This window comes from Scyliorhinus torazame, unplaced genomic scaffold (assembly GCF_047496885.1).
Source record: "Scyliorhinus torazame isolate Kashiwa2021f unplaced genomic scaffold, sScyTor2.1 scaffold_1861, whole genome shotgun sequence".
NCBI lineage: Eukaryota > Metazoa > Chordata > Chondrichthyes > Carcharhiniformes > Scyliorhinidae > Scyliorhinus > Scyliorhinus torazame.
The window spans coordinates 336-10,000 of record NW_027309588.1 but is presented as its reverse complement, the minus strand read 5'-3'; the positions used below and the strand labels follow the sequence as shown (position 1 = coordinate 10,000).

The window sequence follows — 9,665 nt, the reverse complement described above, 5'->3', positions numbered from 1 at the left end:
AGCAGAGAGAGGGAGCAGAGAGAGGGAGCAGAGAGAGGGAGCAGAGAGAGGGAGCAGAGAGAGGGAGCAGAGAGAGGGAGCAGAGAGAGGGAGCAGAGAGAGGGAGCAGAGAGAGGGAGCAGAGAGAGGGAGCAGAGAGAGGGAGCAGAGAGAGGGAGCAGAGAGAGGGAGCAGAGAGAGGGAGCAGAGAGAGGGAGCAGAGAGAGGGAGCAGAGAGAGGGAGCAGAGAGAGAGAGCAGAGAGAGGGAGCAGAGAGAGGGAGCAGAGAGAGGGAGCAGAGAGAGGGAGCAGAGAGAGGGAGCACAGAGAGGGAGCACAGAGAGGGAGCACAGAGAGGGAGCACAGAGAGGGAGCAGAGGAGGGAGCAGAGAGAGGGAGCAGAGAGAGGGAGCAGAGAGAGGGAGCAGAGAGAGGGAGCAGAGAGAGGGAGCAGAGAGAGGGAGCAGAGAGAGGGAGCAGAGAGAGAGGGAGCAGAGAGAGGGAGCAGTGAGAGGGAGCAGAGAGAGCGAGCAGAGAGAGAGAGAGCAGAGAGAGAGAGCAGAGAGAGCAGAGAGAGAGAGCAGAGAGAGAGAGCAGAGAGAGAGAGCAGAGAGAGGGGGCAGAGAGAGAGGGAGCAGAGAGAGCGAGCAGAGAGAGCGAGCAGAGAGAGAGAGCAGAGAGAGGGAGCAGAGAGAGGGAGCAGAGAGAGGGAGCAGAGAGAGGGAGCAGAGAGAGAGAGAGAGGGAGCAGAAAGAGGGAGCAGAGAGAGGGAGCAGAGAGAGGGAGCAGAGAGAGGGAGCAGAGAGAGCAGAGAGAGCAGAGAGAGGGAGCAGAGAGAGCGAGCTGAGAGAGAGAGCAGAGAGAGAGAGCAGAGAGAGTGAGCAGAGAGGGGGCAGAGAGAGCAGAGAGAGCAGAGAGAGCAGAGAGAGCAGAGAGAGCAGAGAGAGCAGAGAGAGCAGAGAGAGGGGGCAGAGTGAGAGGGAGCAGAGAGAGCAGAGAGAGAGAGCAGAGAGAGAGAGAGAGCAGAGAGAGCAGAGAGAGAGAGAGAGAGAGAGAGAGTAGAGAGAGAGAGTGCAGAGAGTGGGCAGAGAGAGAGAGAGCAGAGAGAGGGAGCAGAGAGAGGGAGCAGAGAGAGGGAGCAGAGAGAGGGAGCAGAGAGAGGGAGCAGAGAGAGGGAGCAGAGAGAGAGAGAGAGGGAGCAGAAAGAGGGAGCAGAGAGAGGGAGCAGAGAGAGCAGAGAGAGCAGAGAGAGGGAGCAGAGAGAGCGAGCTGAGAGAGAGAGCAGAGAGAGAGAGCAGAGAGAGAGAGCAGAGAGGGGGCAGAGAGGGGGCAGAGAGAGCAGAGGGAGCAGAGAGAGGGGGCAGAGTGAGAGGGAGCAGAGAGAGCAGAGAGAGAGAGCAGAGAGAGAGAGAGAGCAGAGAGAGAGAGAGCAGAGAGAGCAGAGAGAGAGAGAGCAGAGAGAGCAGAGAGAGGGGGCAGAGTGAGAGGGAGCAGAGAGAGCGAGCAGAGAGAGAGCAGAGAGAGAGAGACAGAGAGAGAGAGAGCAGAGAGAGAGAGAGCAGAGAGAGCAGAGAGAGGGGGCAGAGTGAGAGGGAGCAGAGAGAGCGAGCAGAGAGAGAGCAGAGAGAGAGAGAGCAGAGAGAGAGAGAGCAGAGAGAGAGAGAGCAGAGAGAGAGAGAGCAGAGAGAGAGAGAGCAGAGAGAGCAGAGAGAGAGAGAGCAGAGAGAGAGAGAGCAGAGAGAGAGAGAGCAGAGAGAGGGAGCAGAGAGGGGGCAGAGGGAGAGAGCAGAGAGGGAGGTTGGGATAAGGGGCGACACTGCGTCCCATCGGGGGTTTATTACCTGGGCCACCGTCTGCTCCGTCAGAGGGACATCATCGGCCTGTGACGGGAAAGAGAAATAAAAGATTCACCTCTGGGCCCACGCCTGTTTTCAGAGGCCACGGGGAACCTCTGCCCCCGACTGCGTGCGCGCGCCTCCGCGGCCCGTCCACCCCCGCCCCGGGGGGGGGGGAACGCACAGAGAACGGAGTCACTTACCCGCAGAGCCACTCGCTGCACCACAGGCTGAGGGTCGCTCTCGAGGATCACCCTGCAGGACAGGAAGGGGGCAGGCGTTAGCTGCGCGCAGGTCGGAGGGTGTGGGCGGGAGGGGAGGGGGGAGGGGGGGGGGGGGGGGAGAGACTCTCTCGGCTAACTCACCCTTCGTCGACAATCTCGTCGATGGCCAGGAACACGGCCTCCATGTTCTCCAGCAGGGTGCGTTTCTCCACGTTCTTCCTGCAACAATGGGGGGACGGTCAAGACTTTCACCCTCGTTCGAAACGGGACGGACAGCACAGGAGGATCCCATTCAGCCCCCTCCTCGAGCCTGTTACACAGGAACAGGAGGATCCCATTCAGCCCCCTCCTCCTCCTCGAGCCTGTTACACAGGAACAGGAGGATCCCATTCAGCCCCCTCCTCGAGCCTGTTACACAGGAACAGGAGGATCCCATTCAGCCTCCTCCTCGAGCCTGTTACACAGGAACAGGAGGATCCCATTCAGCCTCCTCCTCGAGCCTGTTACACAGGAACAGGAGGATCCCATTCAGCCCCCTCCTTGAGCCTGTTACACAGGAACAGGAGGATCCCATTCAGCCTCCTCCTCCTCCTCGAGCCTGTTACACAGGAACAGGAGGATCCCATTCAGCCTCCTCCTCGAGCCTGTTACACATGAACAGGAGGATCCCATTCAGCCCCCTCCTCGAGCCTGTTACACAGGAACAGGAGGATCCCATTCAGCCCCCTCCTCGAGCCTGTTACACAGGAACAGGAGGATCCCATTCAGCCCCCTCCTCCTCCTCGAGTCTGTTACACAGGAACAGGAGGATCCCATTCAGCCCCCTCCTCCTCCTCGAGCCTGTTACACAGGAACAGGAGGATCCCATTCAGTCCCCTCCTCCTCCTCGAGCCTGTTACACAGGAACAGGAGGATCCCATTCAGCCCCCTCCTCGAGCCTGTTACACAGGAACAGGAGGATCCCATTCAGCCACCTCCTCCTCGGGCCTGTTACACAGGAACAGGAGGATCCCATTCAGCCCCCTCCTCCTCCTCGAGCCTGTTACACAGGAACAGGAGGATCCCATTCAGCCCCCTCCTCCTCCTCGAGTCTGTTACACAGGAACAGGAGGATCCCATTCAGCCCCCTCCTCGAGCCTGTTACACAGGAACAGGAGGATCCCATTCAGCCCCCTCCTCCTCCTCGAGCCTGTTACACAGGAACAGGAGGATCCCATTCAGCCCCCTCCTCGAGTCTGTTACACAGGAACAGGAGGATCCCATTCAGCCTCCTCCTCGAGCCTGTTACACAGGAACAGGAGGATCCCATTCAGCCCCCTCCTCCTCGAGCCTGTTACACAGGAACAGGAGGATCCCATTCAGCCCCCTCCTCGAGCCTGTTACACAGAAACAGGAGGATCCCATTCAGCCTCCTCCTCGAGCCTGTTACACAGGAACAGGAGGATCCCATTCCGCCTCCTCCTCGAGCCTGTTACACAGGAACAGGAGGATCCCATTCAGCCCCCTCCTCGAGCCTGTTACACAGGAACAGGAGGGTCCCATTCAGCCCCCTCCTCCTCCTCGAGTCTGTTACACAGGAACAGGAGGATCCCATTCAGCCCCCTCCTCGAGCCTGTTACACAGAAACAGGAGGATCCCATTCAGCCCCCTCCTCCTCCTCGAGCCTGTTACACAGGAACAGGAGGATCCCATTCAGCCCCTTCCTCGGGCCTGGTACACAGGAACAGGAGGATCCCATTCAGCCCCCTCCTCCTCCTCGAGCCTGTTACACAGGAACAGGAGGATCCCATTCAGCCCCCTCCTCGAGCCTGTTACACAGGAACAGGAGGATCCCATTCAGCCCCCTCCTCCTCCTCGAGCCTGTTACACAGGAACAGGAGGATCCCATTCAGCCCCCTCCTCGGGCCTGGTACACAGGAACAGGAGGATCCCATTCAGCCCCCTCCTCCTCCTCGAGCCTGTTACACAGGAACAGGAGGATCCCATTCAGCCTCCTCCTCGAGCCTGTTACACAGGAACAGGAGGATCCCATTCAGCCCCCTCCTCGAGCCTGTTACAAAGGAACAGGAGGATCCCATTCAGCCCCCTCCTCGAGTCTGTTACACAGGAACAGGAGGATCCCATTCAGCCCCTCCTCCTCCTCGAGACGGTTACACAGGAACAGGAGGATCCCATTCAGCCCCCTCCTCCTCCTCGAGCCTGTTACACAGGAACAGGAGGATCCCATTCAGCCCCCTCCTCGAGCCTGTTACACAGGAACAGGAGGATCCCATTCAGCCTCCTCCTCCTCGAGACTGTTACACAGGAACAGGAGGATCCCATTCACCCCCTCCTCGAGCCTGTTACACAGGAACAGGAGGATCCCATTCAGCCTCCTCCTCCTCCTCGAGCCTGTTACACAGGAACAGGAGGATCCCATTCAGTCCCCTCCTCGTGCCTGTTACAGAGGAACAGGAGGATCCCATTCAGCACCCCCCCCCTCCTCGAGCCTGTTACACAGGAACAGGAGGATCCCATTCAGCCCCCTCCTCGTGCCTGTTACAGAGGAACAGGAGGATCCCATTCAGCCCCCCCCCCCCTCCTCGAGCCTGTTACACAGGAACAGGAGGATCCCATTCAGTCCCCTCCTCGAGCCTGTTACACAGGAACAGGAGGATCCCATTCAGCCTCCTCCTCGAGCCTGTTACACAGGAACAGGAGGATTCCATTCAGCCCCCTCCTCCTCCTCGAGCCTGTTACACAGGAACAGGAGGGTCCCATTCAGCCCCCTCCTCCTCGAGCCTGTTACACAGGAACAGGAGGATCCCATTCAGCCTCCTCCTCCTCCTCGAGGCTGTTACACAGGAACAGGAGGATCCCATTCAGCCTCCTCCTCCTCGAGACTGTTACACAGGAACAGGAGGATTCCATTCAGCCCCCTCCTCCTCCTCGAGCCTGTTACACAGGAACAGGAGGATCCCATTCAGCCCCCTCCTCGTGCCTGTTACAGAGGAACAGGAGGATCCCATTCAGCCCCCCCCCCTCCTCGAGCCTGTTACACAGGAACAGGAGGATCCCATTCAGCCCCCTCCTCGAGCCTGTTACACAGGAACAGGAGGATCCCATTCAGCCTCCTACTCGAGCCTGTTACACAGGAACAGGAGGATCCCATTCAGCCCCCTCCTCCTCCTCGAGCCTGTTACCTGTTACACAGGAACAGGAGGATCCCATTCAGCCCCCTCCTCCTCCTCGAGCCTGTTACACAGGAACAGGAGGATCCCATTCAGCCTCCTCCTCGAGCCTGTTACACAGGAACAGGAGGATCCCATTCAGCCCCCTCCTCGAGCCAGTTACACAGGAACAGGAGGATCCCATTCAGCTCCCTCCTCCTCCTCGAGCCTGTTACACAGGAACAGGAGGATCCCATTCAGCCCCCTCCTCGAGCCTGTTACACAGGAACAGGAGGATCCCATTCAGCCCCCTCCTCGAGCCTGTTACACGGGAACAGGAGGATCCCAATCAGCCTCCTTCTCGAGCCTGTTACACAGGAACAGGAGGATCCCATTCAGCCTCCTCCTCCTCCTCGAGCCTGTTACACAGGAACAGGAGGATCCCATTCAGCCCCGTCCTCGAGCCTGTTACACAGGAACAGGAGGATCCCATTCAGCCCCCTCCTCCTCCTCGAGCCTGTTACACAGGAACAGGAGGATCCCATTCAGCCTCCTCCTCCTCCTCGAGCCTGTTACACAGGAACAGGAGGATCCCATTCAGCCCCCTCCTCGAGCCTGTTACACAGGAAAAGGAGGATCCCATTCAGCCCCCCCCTCCTCCTCGAGCCTGTTACACAGGAACAGGAGGATCCCATTCAGCCCCCTCCTCGAGCCTGTTACACGGGAACAGGAGGATCCCAATCAGCCTCCTTCTCGAGCCTGTTACACAGGAACAGGAGGATCCCATTCAGCCTCCTCCTCCTCCTCCTCGAGCCTGTTACACAGGAACAGGAGGATCCCATTCAGTCCCCTCCTCGTGCCTGTTACAGAGGAACAGGAGGATCCCATTCAGCCTCCTCCTCGAGCCTGTTACACAGGAACAGGAGGATTCCATTCAGCCCCCTCCTCCTCCTCGAGCCTGTTACACAGGAACAGGAGGGTCCCATTCAGCCCCCTCCTCCTCGAGCCTGTTACACAGGAACAGGAGGATCCCATTCAGCCTCCTCCTCCTCCTCGAGGCTGTTACACAGGAGCAGGAGGATCCCATTCAGCCCCCTCCTCCTCCTCGAGCCTGTTACACAGGAACAGGAGGATCCCATTCAGCCTCCTCCTCCTCCTCGAGCCTGTTACACAGGAACAGGAGGATCCCATTCAGCCCCCTCCTCCTCCTTGAGCCTGTTACACAGGAACAGGAGGATCCCATTCAGCCCCCTCCTCGAGCCTGTTACACAGGAACAGGAGGATTCCATTCAGCCCCCTCCTCCTCCTCGAGCCTGTTACACAGGAACAGGAGGGTCCCATTCAGCCTCCTCCTCCTCGAGCCTATTACACAGGAACAGGAGGATCCCATTCAGCCCCCTCCTCCTCGAGCCTGTTACACAGGAACAGGAGGATCCCATTCAGCCCCCTCCTCGAGCCTGTTACACAGGAACAGGAGGATCCCATTCAGCCCCCTCCTCCTCCTCGAGCCTGTTACACAGGAACAGGAGGATACCATTCAGCCCCCTCCTCGAGCCTGTTACACGGGAACAGGAGGATCCCATTCAGCCCCCTCCTCCTCCTCGAGCCTGTTACACAGGAACAGGAGGATCCCATTCAGCCTCCTCCTCCTCCTCGAGCCTGTTACACAGGAACAGGAGGGTCCCATTCAGCCTCCTCCTCCTCCTCGAGCCTGTTACACAGGAACAGGAGGGTCCCATTCAGCCTCCTCCTCCTCCTCGAGGCTGTTACACAGGAACAGGAGGATCCCATTCAGCCCCCTCCTCGAGACTGTTACACAGGAACAGGAGGATCCCATTCAGCCCCCTCCTCGAGCCTGTTACACAGGAACTGGAGGGTCCCATTCAGCCTCCTCCTCCTCCTCGAGGCTGTTACACAGGAACAGGAGGATCCCATTCAGCCCCCTCCTCGAGCCTGTTACACAGGAACAGGAGGATCCCATTCAGCCCCCTCCTCCTCCTCGAGCCTGTTACACAGGAACAGGAGGATCCCATTCAGCCCCCTCCTCGAGCCTGTTACACAGGAACAGGAGGGTCCCATTCAGCCTCCTCCTCCTCCTCGAGCCTGATACACAGGAACAGGAGGATCCCATTCAGCCCCCTCCTCCTCTTCGAGCCTGTTACACAGGAACAGGAGGATCCCATTAAGCCCCCTCCTCGAGCCTGTTACACAGGAACAGGAGGATCCCATTTAGCCCCCTCCTCCTCCTCGAGCCTGTTACACAGGAACAGGAGGATCCCATTCAGCCCCCTCCTCCTCCTCGAGCCTGTTACACAGGAACAGGAGGATTCCATTCAGCCCCCTCCTCGAGCCTGTTACACAGGAACAGGAGGATCCCATTCAGCCCCCTCCTCCTCCTCGAGCCTGTTACACAGGAACAGGAGGATCCAATTAGCCCCCTCCTCCTCCACAAGCCTGTTACACAGGAACAGGAGGCTCCCATTCAGCCCCCTCCTACTCCACGAGCCTGTTACACAGGAACAGGAGGATCCCATTCAGCCCCCTCCTCCTCGAACCTGTTACACAGGAACAGGAGGATCCCATTCAGCACCCTCCTCCTCGAGCCTGTTACACAGGAACAGGAGGATCCCATTCAGCCCCCTCCTCCTCCACAAGCCTGTTAGACAGGAACAGGAGGATCCCATTCAGCCCCCTCCTCCTCCTCGAGCCTGTTACACAGGAACAGGAGGGTCCCATTCAGCCCCCTCCCCCTCCTCGAGCATGTTACACAGGCACAGGAGGATCCCATTCAGCCCCCTCCTCCTCCTCGAGTCTGCTCCATAATAACAGGAGGATCCCATTCAGCCTCCTCCTCCTCCTCGAGCCTGTTACACAGGAACAGGAGGATCCCATTCAGCCCCATCCTCGAGTCTGCTCCATAGTAACAGGAGGATCCCATTCAGCCTCCTCCTCCTCCTCGAGTCTGTTACACAGGAACAGGAGGATCCCATTCAGCCCCCTCCTCCTCCTCGAGTCTGTTACACAGGAAAGGAGGATCCCATTCAGCCCCCTCCCCCTCCTCGAGCATGTTACACAGGCACAGGAGGATCCCATTCAGCCCCCTCCTCGAGCCTGTTACACAGGAACAGGAGGATCCCATTCAGCCCCCTCCTCGAGCCTGTTGCACAGGAACAGGAGGATCCCATTCAGCCCCCTCCTCGAGCCTGTTACACAGGAACAGGAGGATCCCATTAGCCCCCTCCTCCTCCACAAGCCTGTTACACAGGAACAGGAGGCTCCCATTCAGCCCCCTCCTCCTCCACGAGCCTGTTACACAGGAACAGGAGGATCCCATTCAGCCTCCTCCTCCTCGAACCTGTTACACAGGAACAGGAGGATCCCATTCAGCACCCTCCTCCTCGAGCCTGTTACACAGGAACAGGAGGATCCCATTCAGCCCCCTCCTCCTCCACAAGCCTGTTACACAGGAACAGGAGGATCCCATTCAGCCCCCTCCTCCTCCTCGAGCCTGTTACACCGGAACAGGAGGATCCCATTCAGCCCCCTCCTCCTCAAGTCTGTTACACAGGAACAGGAGGATCCCATTCAGCCCCCTCCTCCTCGAGCATGTTACACAGGCACAGGAGGATCCCATTCAGCCCCCTCCTCCTCCTCGAGCCTGTTACACAGGAACAGGAGGATCCCATTCAGCCCCCTCCTCCTCCTCGAGCCTGTTACACAGGAACAGGAGGATCACATTCAGCCCCCCTCCTCGAGTCTGCTCCATAGTAACAGGAGGATCCCATTCAGCCTCCTCCTCGAGCCTGTTACACAGGAACAGGAGGATCCCATTCAGCCCCCTCCTCCTCCTCAAGTCTGTTACACAGGAACAGGAGGATCCCATTCAGCACCCCTCCCCCTCCTCGAGCATGTTACACAGGCACAGGAGGATCCCATTCAGCCCCCTCCTCCTCCTCGAGCCTGTTACACAGGAACAGGAGGATCCCATTCAGCCCCCCTCCTCGAGCCTGTTACACAGGAACAGGAGGATCCCATTCAGCCCCCTCCTTCTCCTCGGCCTTACTCAAGACCTACCTCAACATCTGACTGAGGGAATCGAAGAGGCAATTCAGCACAGCGACCACATCAACTGCAGGGAGAGAGAGAGAGAGAGAGAGTGAGAGTCAGCACTGACCCTCCCACAGTGCGGAGCTCCCTCAGCACTGACCCTCCCACAGTGCGGCGCTCCCTCAGCACTGACCCTCCCACAGTGCGGCGCTCCCTCAGCTCTGACCCTCCCACAGTGCGGCGCTCCCTCAGCACTGACCCTCCCACAGTGCGGCGCTCCCTCGGCACTGACCCTCCCACAGTGCGGAGCTCCCTCAGCACTGACCCTCCCACAGTGCGGCGCTCCCTCAGCACTGACCCTCCCACAGTGCGGAGCTCCCTCAGCACCGACCCTCCCACAGTGCGGCACTCCCTCAGCACTGACCCTCCCA

General features: G+C 59.1%; 1 long non-coding RNA gene across 1 annotated transcript; it reads right to left on the bottom strand.

Moving 5' to 3' along the window:
• Nucleotides 1-1,815: 1,815 nt before the first annotated feature.
• Nucleotides 1,816-9,314, bottom strand: LOC140407722 (uncharacterized). Its single transcript, XR_011939768.1, has 4 exons — nt 9,262-9,314; nt 2,180-2,257; nt 2,018-2,069; nt 1,816-1,859 (listed from the first exon to the last, which is right to left on the bottom strand). It is a non-coding gene; the product is annotated as an uncharacterized lncRNA (long non-coding RNA).
• Nucleotides 9,315-9,665: the final 351 nt, after the last annotated feature.